Raw genomic sequence first — 17922 nt, 5'->3', positions numbered from 1 at the left:
GCCCCGAGGTTAAAAGTGAGAGAGAAAGATGTTAAAAAGGGATGTAAGGAGCAAGATTTTCACGAGTGGGCATGTGAGTGGGGCTGAAAGAGAAATCAGAGGTAGGTACAGTTACGTTGATAGGAAAAGCCAAGGCCCATTCTCCCACCCCTCACCCCATGCGCACTCCCTCGCACACTCTCGCTCTTTCGCCTCACTCACACTCTCTCTCTCCTGTCTAGTTTCATCTAGTGTTCACCCCTCTCCCCGAACCTGTTATCACCTCCGTTATTTATCAGAGTCCAACCCTTGTAGCTCTTTGTGTTCCTGCTGTCAGTCCGCACCTTCACACTATCCCGACCTTGTCCCATCTCCCTCGCGATGTTATTTCCTCATTCCCCCCGTCGTCCTCCACCTGCCACTGTCTCTGCTCCTCCTTCACTCCTCTCCTGCCATCAGTGCACCAGTCACCTCAGACTCCTTTCTCCCCACTATTCCACTGTACCCCCCCCCCCCCCCCGACCCCAGTCCCTGATGCAGGGTTTTGATCCAGTCCGCTTTCCTCTCACAGTTCTGCTCCTTTGAGTTTGTTTGTCGCTCCAGATTCCAGCTTCAGCAATCACTTGTAATGCCCTCTCTGATTAGTGTAACACTCAAACCCTTCCCCCTGTCCCTAGGGCATCTGTAACCCAGGACGTTGTGCTCCCATCCCTCAACCATGTTCCTATACTTACAGGAATAATATAATCCCTGTACTGACTACTGGCCAGCTCACCGGAGTTCTCTGTTAAAACCAGAATATAATATCAATGGTAAGATGCTTGGCATTGTGGAGGATCTGAGAGATCTTGGGGTCCGTGTCCATAGGACACTCAAAGCTGTTGCGCAGGTTGACAGTGTTGTTAAGAAGGCGCATGGTGTGCTGGCATTCATCAACCGTGCGAGTGAGTTCAAGAGCTGTGCGGTAATGTGTGGTAAACCATATATATATGTTGTAACTGGGTTACCTGTCTGGACACGTCCCTCTGCTGACTGCTCCTGTGGCTCCTCCCACAGACCCTAAATAAAGGCGATTGTGTCACTGCTCCTCCTCTCAGTCCAAGAGCAGATACTCAGCATGATGGAGATCACATTTTACTGCTAATAAAAGCCTTTCAATATTTACTCTACTTCCAGTCTTGCATCCTTTCTCTATCACCTGCCATGGAAGAGATCCCAGTGATGCTGTCTGCTCTGCACCCACACTTTGTACATCTCAGCCGTCCTGCCTTCCTGTTTCTAAACTCGCTCGTACATGGCAGAAGGGGTAGTCCAGCGATTACAATACACCAGCACTTCTTCTTTACAACTTATCTATTGATCTGTAAATCTCTGTTGCAGGACCTCATCTCTCTCCTTGCGGATGATCATTGGTGCCAGCGTGGACTATGCCTTTTTATCATGGGGCAAAATACATTCTGAGCGTCGCACAAATCAGATCGATGATCTTTTCTTCAGTCTTGCTTCGTGAAGGTCGGGGCTGTGAATGAACGTTTGCATTTTCTGCTGGTTTTTTTTAGGTGTTGTCTGAAGCCTGTGGCCAAGAAATCACAGCAAAGCACATGCTGCCGACGGTTCTCCAGATGGCAGGCGATCAGGTGGCAAACATTCGCTTCAACGTGGCTAAAACATTGCAGAAAATAGGACCGGTTTTAGATGCCCGGTAAGTATTTGAGTTGGGGCTTATAACCCGGCCTGTGGAGAATGTTTCACCTCCAGTTTGGAATGGAAATTGAGACGCTACTGTGGTGGCATTTAGTGATGGAGTCGCACCGTCTTTTGTACCCACAGGTCCAATCCGGGCAAGACCACCGTCTCTGCCGGTCCCATCGTCCCAGGTTCTCAACCTGGGGTTCATGGACCCCTAGCGTAATGATCCATGGCACCAAAATAGTTGTGCACCCTTGCTCTAAACCTTTCCTGCCCGCGTACCTGTCCTTATTGAAGTTGTTAATGTGCCTGCCTCAACCAGTTCCTCTGGCAGCTCATTCCATGTACTGCGTGGGGGAGGGGCATAAACTTAACCCTCAGGCCTCCCCCTCCCCTGTGGTGTTTGCCTCACTTTCCTGCTTGACCTTGATCCTTTGGTACCCTTAAACGATCATCTTCTCTATCCAGAGGTTAAGGCCATAAGACACAGGAGCAGAACCAGGCTGTTCGGCCCATCGATACTGCACAGCCATTCTATCATGGCTGATTTATTATTCCCCTCAACCCCACTCGCCTGCCTTCTACCCTTTTTTTTAAAGAAAGGACATCCTCGCCAAGAACATTTAGTGGCCCGTTTCTACCCTCCAAATTACCTGTTTAAGGTCTCTCCACTGCCTTTGTATTCCAAGGACCTCATTTTACTACAGCTTTCCCAAGCAATGCGCAATATTCCTTTTTGTAAGGTTGTAAGACTGACCTTGCACACTTGGTCTCTCATCACCCACGCTACCTGAGGAACTCCAATCAACTGGCCTTTTAAAAGGGTCCCCCGTGTCGGAGGTGTTGTTTGCCCCTCGAGCAGCTGCTTCCCAGTTTACCTTCTCCTATTCCTGCCTAACACCGTTGCAATTAGCCCTTCTGCACCTCAGCACCTTCACCCAAGGATCAGTTTTAATCTGTAACCATCTTAAAACTGAGGGAATTACAATTATGGCTGAAAATTTGATCATCTGGCCTGGCTCATTTCCTCGTAAGCTGTGTTACGTCGCCATGCCAACTTGGAGTGTCTGCATACTGTCTGGTGTAACCCTCCTAGACACAGTTATCAACTTTGACCCATTGAAGCCTCTGGCGCTCAGGAAGTTCCATTCAGTTCTGGGGAAGTTGAAATCAGCCGCCCAGTGTCCCTATTTTTAAGTCTTTCCGTGACTGGGGTTGAGGGGGATAATGAATTGGCTGTGATGGAATGGCAGAGTAGACTCGATGAGCTGAATGGCCTGATTTTGCTCCTGTGTGGCATGGTCGTATCTGCCTGTATATCTGTTCCCCAGCTCCCAGTGGCCTTTTGGGAGCCTAACACAGTGATTAAACCATTTTGTTCGTGTGTCATGCAATATATGTCGTCTGCATGGACTTCAGTGAGACCTTTGACAGGGTCCTGCACGGGAGGCTGGTCCTTATTGTTAAAACTTCTGGCAAGCTGGCAACGTGGGTTAAAAGTTGGCTGAGGATGGTGGAGGGTGTTTCAAGCAAAGCTTGGGTTCTGGATATAGTCAGTTGTACTGTATAGAAGCATGCCCTCTTGTCCATTACATCTATACTGACAATCACTCCTTGCTCTAGTGAACCCACTCAGCCACACTAACTCCACATCCCTCTGTCTTGCTCACTGAACCTGTAGAACAGGCCCATTGGCCCACAATGTTGTGCCAAACTAATTCTTCCTTTTCAGTCCGGACGAAGGGTCTGGGCCCGAAACGTCACCTGTTTATTCATTTCCATAGGTGCTACCTGACCTGCTGAGGTCCTCCAGCATTTTGTGTGTGTTGCTCTGGGTTTCCAACACCTGCAGACTTTATAAATAAAGCAGCGCCTAATTGAACCGTGTCCTTTTGCACGCATGTGGCCGATATCCTCCATTCTCCGCACGTTCATTTCCCTGTCTAACAGTGTCTTAAATACTTCAATGCTCACACAAAACGCTGGAGGAACTCAGCAGATCAGGCAGCGTCCATGGAAATGAATAACCAGTCGACGTTTCAGACCGTGACCCTTCTTTGGATCGTAAACACTTGTTTCATACCTGCATCCACTTCCACCAGACCCGTCGGTGTGTTCCAGGTACTCAAATCCTCGGCACATCTTTGAGCTGTTCTCTTCTGGCTCTTACATCTCAACTGTGAGCCGTCTGCCTTTGCCTCAGAATTTTGTAAACTTCTATCAGCTCGTCCCTTCCTCAGACTCCATCACCCTGGAGAAAGCAACCTCTCCGGTAACATCTGCAGTAGCAGCCAGCATGTCTTCTGTACCTTTTTCAGACCCTTTAAACGGGAGACCAGAGCTGAATTCAGTACTCCAAATGTGACCGAACCAGAGGTTTATCACAGGCAACGTCCTGTAAACACCTTCTGTACCTTCTCCAAAGTCTCCACACCCTTTAAAGGGCTGACCAGAGCTGAATTCAGTACTCCAAATGTGACCTAACCAGACATTTATCAAGTGACTGTCCAGGTTTTGTTCCTGCCTGCACCACCACCACCACCTCCTTTGGCAGCTCAGCTACCAACTCCTGCATGAAAAAGTTACTCCTCCAATCTTCATTAATACATCTTCCCTCTCTCCTTCAACCACTGATGGATAAATCCTGGTTAGAAGTGAAAACCGCACAGTGAGATTTCAGTTAACGCCACCACCATCGTCATCATCATGTGACGTGGGCGATCGTGGTCTCTCCATGGCCACGGTTGTTCTTGGCAAATTATCCTGCAGAACTGGTTTGTGCCATTGGCGCCTTCTGGGCCGTGTGTGTCTTTACAAGACGAGGTGACCTCCCCAAACCCCCCAGCCATTATCAGTGCTCTTCAGAGATTGTCTGCCTGGCGTCAGTGGTCGCACAACCAGGACTTGTGATCTGCACCGGCTGCACACATGACCGTCCACCATCTGCTCCCACGGCATCGCGTGACCCTGATCAGGTGGGGGGTCTTAAGCAGGTGTTGCACCTTGCCCAAGGGTGACCTGCAGGCCTGCGGAGGGAAGGAGCACCCTGCACCTCCTTTGGTAGCAACGTATCTCCACCCCGTCAACCCGTCCGGTGAACGATTTTTGTGAAATTGTGCATTTGTGATTTGATTGGAATTTGTGTGGAAAGCAATAACAGATGGATTGCATTAAAAGGAAGTTTATGCATTCAGTGCCCCCTGTCTTCAACGGCATAAAAATGGGGCATCCAAATTATTCTCCTTTTGCATCCACTAACCCAAATGAGCTCAGCTGCATTTTCTGACCGTAGTCTGCTAGTTGAGCTCTAACCCGTACCTGGCCAGTAAACGATCAGTTGTGCAGAATTAGGAGATTTTAATCTGGGTAATATCCAGTATCGCTTTGGATTTAAGTGAGTGTGCTGCTGTCTTGTTTTGAAGGTCACAGGTACCAAAAAGTTGCTTTTAAATCACAGCACTTTACAGAACAAGTTCAAACCAATACTGGAGAAATTGGGTCAGGACCAAGATATGGACGTAAAGTGCTTTGCGCAGGAAGCCATGACTGGTAAGTTGTGGCTTTGGACCCAGCTCGGTACGAGCATAAGCATTCTCCCTTCAAGCAGTTGTGGCCTGCATTGTCCTAGAGTCTGTCACTGGGTCTCTGAAGATGAGCACAAGACAAGATGGGTGTCTGCTGGGTTCCTGCTGTGGGGGCACTGATGGTAGAAAAGGCTCTTTAAGCTAAAGATGTGTGCTTTGTAATCTGCACATGTAACGAGTGAGGGTCGGGGAAAAACATGCAGTCCTCAGCATGTTCATTAAAGGGGATAAAACACAAATTATGGATTCAAAACTCTGAACCAGCAAGAGGGTTATTCGAGCTGCTGGAACGATGCTGTGATATTTGGAACTGTTTCCAGTTAAAGGGATTTACTAATTGTTCAGAATTATAAACCTTGTTATAGAGCCAAGCATGAAGTTCTCAGTTCTGACTCTTACTTGCCTCCCTGTTTCTGTAAGCTGAATATATTAAGAACCAATCCAGAGTTTTGAGTACAATCCTCAGTAAAGAGTTCTGTGTTTATATTAGGTGATTTTTAGGGTTTAGGAACGGGTGTTAAAATCTAGTGCCAGACATCTCACCCTGCAAAACCTCATTTCAGGGAGGTAGCAGTACGATATGGAGAGCAAGCTGTTGCCCCATGTAGCAAGCTCCCCGTCTGCACGCACCCAAAGGAATGGCAGATTGAGTTTGGTACCAGGAGCACCACAGGAGTTGTCAGTCAGCGTAGGACTGCCTTAGCGACTCCAGCTCCGGGTTTACTCCCGAAGCCTTCCCTGTGAGTGGGTACAGCCGCAAGGCAGCAGAGGTTTGAGATCCGAATTTTCCTTCTCCTAGATGAGCTGACGAGTCCCATCTGCCCGAATAGGTCTTGAAGCAACAGGAATTAAGAGTTGGCAATTGGATGAATTCACTTGCAATATTTTAGAAATGACATACTCCATCGCTAGAATTCCCACAAGTTGTCGTCATAGCTTACAGATAGATGCGTGTTCTGATTATCTTCAGAAACGTTCCCATTTTGTCTCCGTTTAATATCTAATCTGCATGTTTTCCTTCTTATCTAGTGCTTGCCTTATCGTAGAAAGGAGTGAAGAAACGGCTGTCCAGACTTGCAACGAGATCTGCCGTTGACATCTTTGAAAACCTTCTTCACTCTCTCTTTGTACCGTATAGGAAAAAGGAAAGTTACGTCACATCTGGAGTTTCTCCAGTTGCCGGACGATTTCCCTCCACGCCTCTCTGACGTAGTGGGGAACCGCGTACGAGGCAAGTTACAGCAGTGGTTTGCCATTGCCTTCTGCCGGGTGAGTTTCCAAAGAGATCACCAGCTCGTAACCCAGCATGGATGGAAAGCGTGCAGGGGAGCCGGCTGGATTCAAACTCGGGGTGACGCCACTACAGCATCAGCCGGGTCAGCCTACTGTATGATATGGGGACTACTTTATGTAGTAGTAACACATCGTTGCATGCGCTATTAGGCGCACATTGATACGTATGTGTGTGTTCTGCATCGTTTTCTACTGGTAAAGAACCATGAAACTTCGCTCCTGTCTCCAGCATTTTTATTAATAGCATTGTTGTGTAGCCAGGCCACACACACAACACTCTTTAAAGAATTACCCCTGGAAATGTAAACGTCTCGTACGTAGTGTCACCGGATTTTAGCTGCCTTGTAGATTCTAGTTCTGCAGTCTTTCTGCTGTCTCAATTTAGCTTGAGATATCAAGCTGTCTACTCCCCCTATTTATTTTCATTGACTGTAGTGTACCCAGTGGCATTGTGTATCCGATGGGTTTAACTGTTAACAAGGATGTGAGGTTATTAGCTTTGCTGCTCTGTCGACAGTCACTTGTATCCAGCATGCCTCCTCCTCCTTTCCCAAAACACCTTCGCTTGTATTCCCAGCATCCAGTGGCAAATGCTCGAATTAAAACTGAAGATGTTGCCCAATCTGAAACTGTTGTCGGATGGGGTGGCAGAGGAGGGGCCCAGTGAGGGGCCCACGTTGGATGGGCCTTGGCTTGGGGAAGTGGTCCACATTAATGGGTCCTGACCCTGATGTAGGAGAGGGTTTCGCATTTGATGGGGCCTGGTGAAGGGGTGGGCTCCACATTGATGGGTCCTCAGGTGGGGCCCACATTTAATGGGGCCTCATGTGTCTGCACTGCATTGTCCCCACATTGCTGAATGATGTGCTATAAGTTTTGACCTACCTTAATTTCCCTTTTAATCATTTTTAACATTAAAAGAAAGAGTGCCCGTTAGATAGTTATTGAAATGACTTTCAATGCCGACCTCATTATTCCAGTGACTTGAACAGCAGTGCCAGTGGATGCTGTGATTACCTGATGGTTTGGTTAGGCAGCCATTGCTTCTGTATGTATTAGTTAAAGTAGATTTTTCAATAGCTAAGCTTCTCTTCCCGACCAGAATTACACAATATTGTATCATTCCAGTGGTCTAGTCACATTTGGGATGCCATTTCAATATTGCAAATCACGTAATTTAATGTCTGTTAGCTTTTTGAATGATTTTAGAGATTGTGTTAGGCACGTTTAACCTGTTACCAGTGGACGTCTTTCTCCTAATTTGTTGTTTTAACTGCTTTCCCTAATAAAGTGGATTAAGGTAAACGCTGCTTCGTGTTGCACACCAGAGAGGTGCAGGATTTACCGCCTTGCGACTTTTGCGGAGCAGAAACACGTAAAAAGCATGTCATGTGTTTCGTTTCCTTTTAATTTTTTCCTTCTGTTAAATTTCTTTTTGAGGTAGCTTTCTGTGCTGTTCAGCTGGTTTTAGAGAGCAAAGTCTTGCACACAAATCAGAGTTAGTCACTGAAGATTTAGTCAACGTGGAAAGACAAGTATACCAGGGGAACAGGCCTTTCACCTCTTGTCTCTGGCGTCTTCTCTCGTCATCTCTTCCTAACAAAAGCCCCAAGCCCAACCTTAGTGCCCCTCACCAGAGAAACCTCCCCTTAATCATAAGACCATAAGATGGAGGAGCAGAAGTAGGCCCATCAGCCCATCGAGTCTGCTCTGCCATCCAATTCTTCCAGTCATCCCCATTCCCCTTGCCTCTTCATGATGCCCTGACTAATCAAGAACCTATCTATCTCTGCCTTAAATACACCCAATGATTTGGCCTCCACAGCCGCTCGTGGCAAGTAATTACACAAATTTACCACCATCTGACTAAAGAAATTTCTCCGCATCTCTCTTCTAAATGGATGTCCTTCAATCTTGAAGTCGTGCCCTCTTGTCCTAGACTCCCCGACCATGGGAAATAACTTTATCATATCTAATCTGTTCAGGCCTTTTAACATTTGGAATGTTTCTATGAGATCCCCCTCCCCTCATTCTCCTGAACTGCAGAGAATACAGCCCAAGAGCTGCCAGACGTTCCTCATACGGTAACCCTTTCATTCCTGGACTCATTCTCGTGAATCTTCTCTCAACCCTCTCCAATGTCAGTATATTCTTTCTAAAATAATGAGCCCAAAGCTGCACACAATACTCCAAGTGTGGTCACACGAGTGCCTTATAGATCGTCAACATCACATCCCTGCGCTTTTATTCTATACCTCCAGAAATGAATATCAACATTGCATTCGTCACGTTCACCACCAACTCAACCTGGAGGTTAACCTTTAGGCTATCCTGCACAAGGACCCCCAAGTCCCTTTGCACCTCTGCATTTTGAATTATCTCCCTATCTAAATAATAGTCTGCCTGTTTATTTCTTCCACCCAAGTGCATGGCCATACACTTTCCAACATTGTATTTCACTTGCCACTTCTTTGCCCATTCCCCTGAACTATCCACGTCTCTCTGCAGGCTCTCTATTTCCTGCACCCACTTGGTATCATCGGCAAAATTAACCACAAATCCATTAATCCCATAGTCCAAATTATTAACGTACATTGTAAAAAGCAGCAGTCCCAACACCGACCCGTGGAACTCCACTGGTAAGCGGCAGCCAGAGTAGGATTCCTTTATTCCCACTCTGTTTTATGCCGTTCAGCCAATGCTCCACCCATGCTAGTAACGTCCCTGTAATTCCATGGGTGCTTATTTTGCTAAGCAGCCTCTTGTGGGCACTTTGTCAAAGGCCTTTTGAAAATCCAAATACACCATGTTTACTGCATCTCCTTTGTCTACCCTGCTTGCAATCTCCTCAAAAATTTGCAGTAGATTTGTCAGGCAGGATTTTCCTTTCAGGAAGCCATGCTGGCTCTGGCCTATCTTGTCATGTGCCTCCAGGTGCTCCGTAATTTCATCCCTAACAATCGATTCCAACAATTTCCGAATCACTGATGTCAGGCTAGCAGGTCTGTAGCTTCCTTTCTGCTGCTCCGACCCTTCTTAAATAGCAGAGTAACATTTGCAATTTTCCAGTCATCCAGTACAATGCCGGAATCTATCGATTCTTGAAAGATCATTGCTAATACCTGCGCAATCTCTCCAGCTACTTCCTTCAGAACCCAAGGGTGCATTCCATCAGGTCCAGGAGATTTATCCACCCTCAGACCATTAAGTTTCCTGAACACCTCACTCGTAATTTTCACTGCACATACTTCACTGCCCTGACACACTTGAGTGTCCGGTATACTGCAGATGTCTTCCACTGGATTCTAATTCTCTAGATGTTCCCACACTCTGAGACTCCCACCTTGCATTGTTATCTCTGCACATCCTTCCAAAAAATGTCAAACCACCTGCCCAATCTCCTGTTTAGTGAGTAACAATTTTTAATCGCCCAAAGCACTGCTGCCTTTTTCTAACATGCACCAAGACCTTTCATCCATCTCTTCTGTCCTCACCAAACAACCCAAACACCTGGTTAAACAACATTTCAATCTTAAGACTCTTGCTTTCAATCCCGTCTCCTGTTTCTGCATCCTCTCCCACTCCTACAATTCACCCCAGCCCCAGTCTCTGCACCTCCAATTCCAGCATCTTGTTCAACCATGACTTTAAGCACTCTGCTATTGATGACTGTGCCTTTAGCTGTCTGTGTCTCAAGCTCTGGAATCCCTTCCCAAAACCTTTCTGCCTCTCTCCCCACCTCTGTGATGCTCCTACGAAACTTCCCATCGACCAAACTCTGGTCACTTGTTCTAATTTCTCCTTTCATGGCCTGGTCTCAAATTGTATTTGATGCTGCTGCTACGAGTGTCTCAGGACATTTTGCTGTGTAGCTGTCAGTTCCAGTTCCGTCATAATTCACCTTTCGGCTCATAGGCCACTACAGCACAGAATCAGGTCCTTTGTCCTGTCCAGTCCATCCCAAACTATTATTCCGCTTAGTCCCAGCTGCCTGCACCTGAACCTTGCCCTCCTTACCGCTCCTATCCATGTACTTCTCCAAATTTCTCTCAAATGTTGAAATCAAACCCTTATCCACCACTTCCTTTGGCAGCTGATTCCATATTTGCACCACCCTCTGAGTGAAAGTTCACCCTTAAGTATTTCACCTTTCACCTTTAACCTATGACCTCTAGTTCTAGTCTTACCCTGCCACCATGGGAAAAGCCTGCTTGCATTTATCCTATCTACATCCCTCATAATTTTGGATACCTCTATAAAATCTCCCCTCATTCCCCTACACACCAGGGAATAAAGTCCTAACCTATTCAACCTTTCCCTATAGCTCAGTTCCTCAAGTCCTGGCAACGTCCTTGTAAATTTTCTGTGCGCTCTTTCAATCTTACTGATATCTTTTCTTTCAGTAGGTAAACAGAACTGCACACAATACTCCAAATTCGACCTTACCTTTGTGAAAGATTGTTTCTTTACATTATAAACACCAATTGTGTTTTTATAAAACGTATCTGAAAATGACTTCAGGCATATTACTATCTTTACCTGCTGGTTCTTAATTATTTTGGTCAGTTTCCTCTTTTGTGTTCCCATGTCAGGTGGGTGTCACTTAAATGTTCCCTAGGCCATGGGAAAGGAGTTAAGGGCAATTTATACTTCTGCATTGAATCTACGCCGTAGGTACGGCGTAACCACGTACGCTATGCCGTAGCCTGACGTGCATCTGCCCAAAAATGTAACCACGCGTTGCGGTGACGCAGACAGCAACAACTGATTGGTTGGCTTGATAGCATCGCATTTCCTCCTATGCATTTCTGGTTGCTTCTTGTCTCTCAGTGGCCGGACAAGCACAGAAAATTCACCCTCCTTCTGCCTCGATCCATTCAATGCTCGTACACACCATCTCCTCCCACGTCTTCCCTCCTTTCTCCGTTGCAGTAACTTCAATAAAAGTAACTCTTGTTCAACATTTATTAGCTCCAACTGCAACATGATGTGCTCAGTTTCAGTCGCCACTGCTTGAAGTACACGAAGAAACTCAACACAGTGGCATAGAAACCCCATCGCCAACTAGCGTTTTGGCGGTGAATTGCAGAGCGACGCGGACACACCAGTGCAGAAGTATAAATGCTCACAAGGGCATAGACCACTTGCGTAGGCTACGGCATCGGCTACAGGTTAGAGCGGACGCAGAAGCATAAATCAGCCTTAACGGTGGGGTGGGTGGAGAAGGGACAAGGGGAGGCCAAGTCAGTCAGATGTGGCAACTATTCACCTGTCTCTCTGCTGAGTGCACAGATTGTTCTTATTAGCACTTGTTGATGTGGAAATGTCTTTGGTACCATAGTATTATATGGGAGTTGAATTCCAAAACAGTCCAATTGACTCAACTAATCTGTCTGTGTTTTGCCCCCCACCCCATGCAAGAAAATAATACTGATCATATTTACCAAATCAGCTCCTATCTGTTTTTAGACTTGTTTCCATCATGCACCTGTCCAGTCTCTCTGCTGCGACTGTGAACTGTGAAAATTAATTCCATGGCTTCTCCAATATCTCCAGTCTTTTGTTTGAAGTTTCTTGCATTTACTGCTGTATCCATGGGCCTTTGCAGTGGATCTCATGACTACTACTGGTCCGTCTTTGCAACATTTGAGAAAACACTGTCATTGCAGCACACTGGGTTCCCTTTGTCCTTACCTACCAGCCCACGAGCCTCTGTATCCAGCACATTACTCTCCAAAACTTCTGCCATCTACAGCGGGATCCTACCACTAAACACATCTTCTCCCTCCCCCCACCCCCGACTCTCACTTTCTGCTTGTCCACTCATCCCTCCCCACTGATCTCCCTCCTCCACTTATCCCTGTGAACTGCCCCTAGACCACCTCCCTCACCACTATTCAGACCCTTAAACAGTCCTTCCGTGTGAGGCGATAGTTCACCAGCAGGTCTGCCTGGGTCACCTGCTGTAACTTGGTGCAGCCTCCTCTACATTGGTGAGATTCGGCGTAGATTGGGGTATCATATATTTGAGCACCTTCACTCTATCTGCCACAAAAGGCAGGGTCTCCCAGTGGCTATCCATTTCGGATGCACCTTAGCTTTGGCAGAGTTTGCATGCTATTACTTCTTACAAGGTGAAACCTAACATCATAAATGGCTGAATTAAGATGAATGCCTTTTATGTACACTTTGAAAGGCAGAATAAAATTATACATGTGTAATTCCGTGCAGCATCTTATATCTGTCTCAGAGGCCGACATCTGAACAGCTTTCAAGAGGGTGAACCCTGACAAAGCTTCAGGCCCAATGGTGTACCTGCAAGGCACTGAAAACCTGTGCCACCCAACCAAGCAGTTCTATAGGGAATGAATCTCATTGGCACTGAAAACCTGTGCCACCCAACCAACCAGTTCTACAGGGAATGAATCTCATTGGCACTGAAAACCTGTGCCACGCAACCAACCAGTTCTACAGGGAATGTATCTCATTGGTACTGAAAACCTGTGTCACCCAACCAACCAGTTCTATAGGGAATGTATCTCATTGGCACTGAAAACCTGTGCCACCCAACCAACCAGTTCTATAGGGAATGTATCTCATTGGCACTGAAAACCTGTGCCACCCAACCAACCAGTTCTACAGGGAATGTATCTCATTGGCACTGAAAACCTGTGCCACCCAACCAACCAGTTCTATAGGGAATGAATCTCATTGGCACTGCACTCACCCTTGCACCAGCTGGTCAACAACAATGCCTACGTCAGCCTACTGTTTATTGATTATAACTCAGTGTTCAACACCATCATTCCTTCATTACTGATCAACAAGCTTCAAAACCTGAGCTCCTGTACCTCCCTCTGCAACCAGACCATCGACTTCCTGATCGGGAGATCAAAAATAACATCTCCTCCTCCAAGACAATCATCAAAGACTTATTGTAACTTAGTTATTTTGTTTTCTGTATTGCAGCCACAAACAACAAATTTCACAACATGTGCCAGTGATAATAAACTTGATTCTGATTTTATAATGAAGGTCCACGAACAATGCATCATTATGCATTTTAAGCACTAGTTATTTTGAAATTTGTAGTAATTTACTGTCTTTGGGCTGTACTTTTGCAACTTTGCACTTTACAATTGCTGCAAAGCAGCTAATTTCCTGTCATATGAGACAGTATTAATAGACCTGGTTATGGTGTCACTGGAGACTTTGCTCCAGGAGGTCATCATGCCCTTAACAATAAGTACTGTAGAGCTGGTGAGTAAGGCGAACAGATTGAAATTACAAATGAGGCTAGTATGTGGATCCAGACAACACCAAGGAAACTCCAGTCCTTGTATCTATTCAAGAGACTGCAGAATGGATGAGCAAAATTACCATAGTACGATGGTACAAAGAATACATTTTCCAAAATCTCACCTCTTTCTTCTTGAGGTTCCCCTCAACTGGAAGGAAGTAAACGTAATCCCACTCTTTAACAAAGTTGGGAGAAGACAATTGCAGAGAAAATACTTAAAGCCTGTCATTGAGTGAGTGGGAAGAGCACATTTGAAAAAGTAGGACTGATCAGAATTGGCGTGTAACTTGTTCAAGTTTGCTGAGAATTGATCAGGAAGACAGCTACGCTGCTCATTAGACTTTCAGAAGACCTTGAATAAGGTGCCACAGAAGAAATCATAAAGCACATGGGATTGAAGGAAATATTTTTGTGTGCATTGAGGATAAGTTAATAAACAGAAAATAATGACTAGGAATAAATAGGTCACTTTGAGATTGGGAGGTTGTTGACTAGTGTTGCAGGAGTTGATGTTGAGCTCTAATATTCAGTCAATATCAATGATCTTGTTGAGAGGGTTTACAATAATATACAGTATCCATGTTTGCTAATGATACCAAGTTGGGGTCTGTATGGCTTGTAATGATGATGCAGAGAAGTTTTAAAGGGATGTACACACAAAATGCTGGAGGAACTCAGCAGATCTATGGGAATAAATGAACAGCCAATGTTTTGGGCCAAGACCCTTTATCAGGGCTGGAGAGGAAGGGAAAGATGCCACAATATGAAGGGAGGGGTAAGGGAAGGAAGACGAGTTTGAAGGTGATAGGTGTAGACAGGCGGGTGGGGGAGGGGTGAGGGAGAGAGGAAGTAACAAGCTTAGAGATGACAGGTGGAAAAGGTAAAGGACTGGAGAGTGGACCATGGGAGACAGGGAAGGAGGAAGGGCACCAGAGGGAGGTGATAAACAGGGAGGAGAGGTAGTAAGAGGCCAGAGTGGGGAATGGAAGGGGCAAAATTACCAGAAGTAATTCAAGTAAGAGAAATCAATGTTCATGCCATCAGGTTAAAGACTACTTAGTTGGAATACGAGGTGTTACAGTGTGGGATAAGGGAACAATGAGGTTGGTGGCAGTGGATGGGAGATCTCCAGAGTCGATGAGGTTGCTGGTGGTGTCAGAGACAATATCCTGATGGTCCCAAGTGAGGTCCTTTTCAAGGGGTCAGTAAGAGGAGGTGTCCAGAGAATTGACACCTGGTCCCAAGATTCACAAAGCTGAATGGTTGGGTAGGCCCATTGTTTCTGCCTGCTCTCATAGAAGACAATTAATATTTATAATGCATAGATAATACTGTCTTCAAAACTACAGCATCAGGTCAAACTACGGCGCCAGAAGCATAGGAAGTGCATTGTCAAGTAGAAGTCTGGTGGCCAAAGTCATTTAAGTGTAAACAAATCATTACCCCAAAAAAATTCACTCTAACATTCATTTCCATAGGGTGATGCCTGACCTGCTGAGTTCCTCCAGCGTTTTGTGTGTGTTGTCCTGGATTTCCAGCATCTGCAGTATCTTTTGTGTTTTAAATGGATTCATGCAGGTTATGTGAATCTGCAAGGTCACAGCTGATACAGTGTAATGTGGGAAAGTGCAAGAGGAAATTTGGTAGGGAAAATAGAAAAGTAGAGTACTTAAATGATGAGAGACTGTAAGGAGTTGGTGCTCAGAGTGACCTGGGTACCAGTGTACGTGAATCACTGATGCCAAAATACAGCAAACAATTAGAAAGACAAATGGTTTGCTCGTCTTTATTGAAAGAAGAAGGAGTACAAGAATAATAACATTCAAGTGCAATTATATAAATATCTGGTAAGATTGTGCCTGGAATATTGTAAAGAGATCTGGTCTCTCGAGCTAATAAAGGATATGAAAACAAACGAGACTGTAGATTCTGGGATCTGCCAGCAAAAACAAAACTCTGAAAGAACTTAGCTCATCAATTAGTATCTGCAGAGGAAGAATACAAGTTGATATTCCAGGCTGAGACCTTGCACCAGGAGTGGACTGGGTGTGAATAAATGATATACTGTACAGTGGATTCTGGTTAGTTATTCTATCAGTTAATCCAGACAGCCACTTATTTGGGACAACTCTAAATCAACATAAACTAATCAAAAAAATAGCCAGAATTTCCTCACTTATTTGGGACACTATGCCTCTTAACTGGGACGGGAGAGTATTGCCAAACAGTTTCTAACTAGTGTCAGTTGTGTGCACTTGTGTGTCATTAAATACTCCACCGTGCTTAGAGTGAACAGTTTTTAAATATCATCAGCTTGTGTTCAAAAAAGCAGTGGTTTATGTCAGGGTAGGTAGCGAGAAATAAGCAGTAAGACAATTCAGAACTGTTTTTCTCACTGCAGTTTCAAGCAGTCAGGCTTGGAGATGCAAGAAATGGCTGGGAATGAAAATGAAACAATTTCACTGCTTCAACAAATTAGAAACCACGAAGGAAATTAAGATATTGACAATCATCTTGAATGCTACAATGAAAATGAGGATTTGGAGAATGCAACAGTTTCTAACTAGCATCAGTTGTGTGCATGTGTCTGGCCATGTGACACTACAGCATGCTTAGAGCAAATAGTTTTTAAATAGCATCAATTGCGTATGCTTGTGCTATGGTATTCATTTGAGCCTGCTGATGCCAAATGACAAAGCAACAATTTTTGACACGACTTCAACACTGATTTTGTTCATTTACAGTCAATCAAAAAGAACAGAGCAGCGTACACTGTATGAACTCCCCTGTCGAGAACTATTAGGTGTTATCATAGTACGACAGTTATATTGGTAATATTCTAATTTGTTCTGTATTTATTTAAATACATAATTTGTTGCTCGGTTGAACATAGTTTGCCCTTTTAAAACTATTTTCATGAAAATTTGGCTAATTGTGGCAGCCATTTCATTGGGCCAAAATGTACTGATACTGGTGTGTCCCCATTAACTGGAATCCACCATTCTGATAAATGGATGCAGGGTTAGTAAGGTAGAAGATCAGCCATGATTGCACTGATTGGTAGGGCATACATGAATAGGCAAAGTGACCTACTTCTGCTTCGATTTTTTTAATGATCTCAAAAGCACGGTCAAGATCAATGAGCCTACCTTCAAAAGTCATATTCCATTAACTGCACCAACAGCCTAATTGACTATTAAATCACCAGTTTTGCATCAGACTATAAATCAGGCCTCATATGTAACATTAGAGTACATCACCTGTTCTATCCATGCACCAACAATTGACCCCCAAATCCAAATCTCACAGGTTACACAAACTGCTCATTTCAACCAAGATAACCATGTCAACCAGGTGACACTTACCGACAAATTGTATTGCCCCTTGCAGAACAGGATGGTGTAGGGTCAGAAGCACTGGGTGCTTACTAAATAGGATAGGTGGACCACCACAGAATGAAAGTATCATGCCTGCATTTAGTATGCTGGGCACTGACCTGCATGATTCACTGCCAATGGTCACATCAACTGGATCTTGAGGAAATGCTATGACCTTCTAAAATATACCAGTGTTGCCTGCAAATTATGTGCATGCAGTAATTGTGCCCTGTACCCTAGTTCAGCTTGCAACTCCAGTGAAATTACTGCACATTCTCAGTAAATTTGAACAGTCTTAATATCTCTTACACAACAGAGGACAACTAACTGTGAGTTATTAAAAACAGTCCAATCTGAGAGAAGCCAAACGCTAAAGATTTGTCACCACATTAAAAGGCAATGCTGTTCTTTCCCTGTTGTTGTAATTGTAGCTGGTGATTTATTTCAGTGAGGACTTTGTGTAAGGCAACCTGCACCTCAACTAGGTATCTTACTGAAGTTCAGAGAGGAGAATGTTCCATAAAGATTCTGGGCATAAACAAACTTCTGCAATGAGCCTTTCTCCACTTCCCCTCATGTCAGGATGAGTGGCTGTCCCAGCTCTGCTTGGCCCCTGTTATTAGTCACAGAATTCTACAACATAGGGACCTCGTACATTTGACCCATTGTGTCCGTTCTGTCAAAGAACTCATTTACACTA

This window comes from Mobula birostris, chromosome 10, assembly GCF_030028105.1.
Source record: "Mobula birostris isolate sMobBir1 chromosome 10, sMobBir1.hap1, whole genome shotgun sequence".
In the NCBI taxonomy this organism is placed as follows: domain Eukaryota; kingdom Metazoa; phylum Chordata; class Chondrichthyes; order Myliobatiformes; family Myliobatidae; genus Mobula; species Mobula birostris.
The sequence above is the reverse complement of the archived record's forward strand: the minus strand, read 5'-3'. Positions refer to the sequence as shown.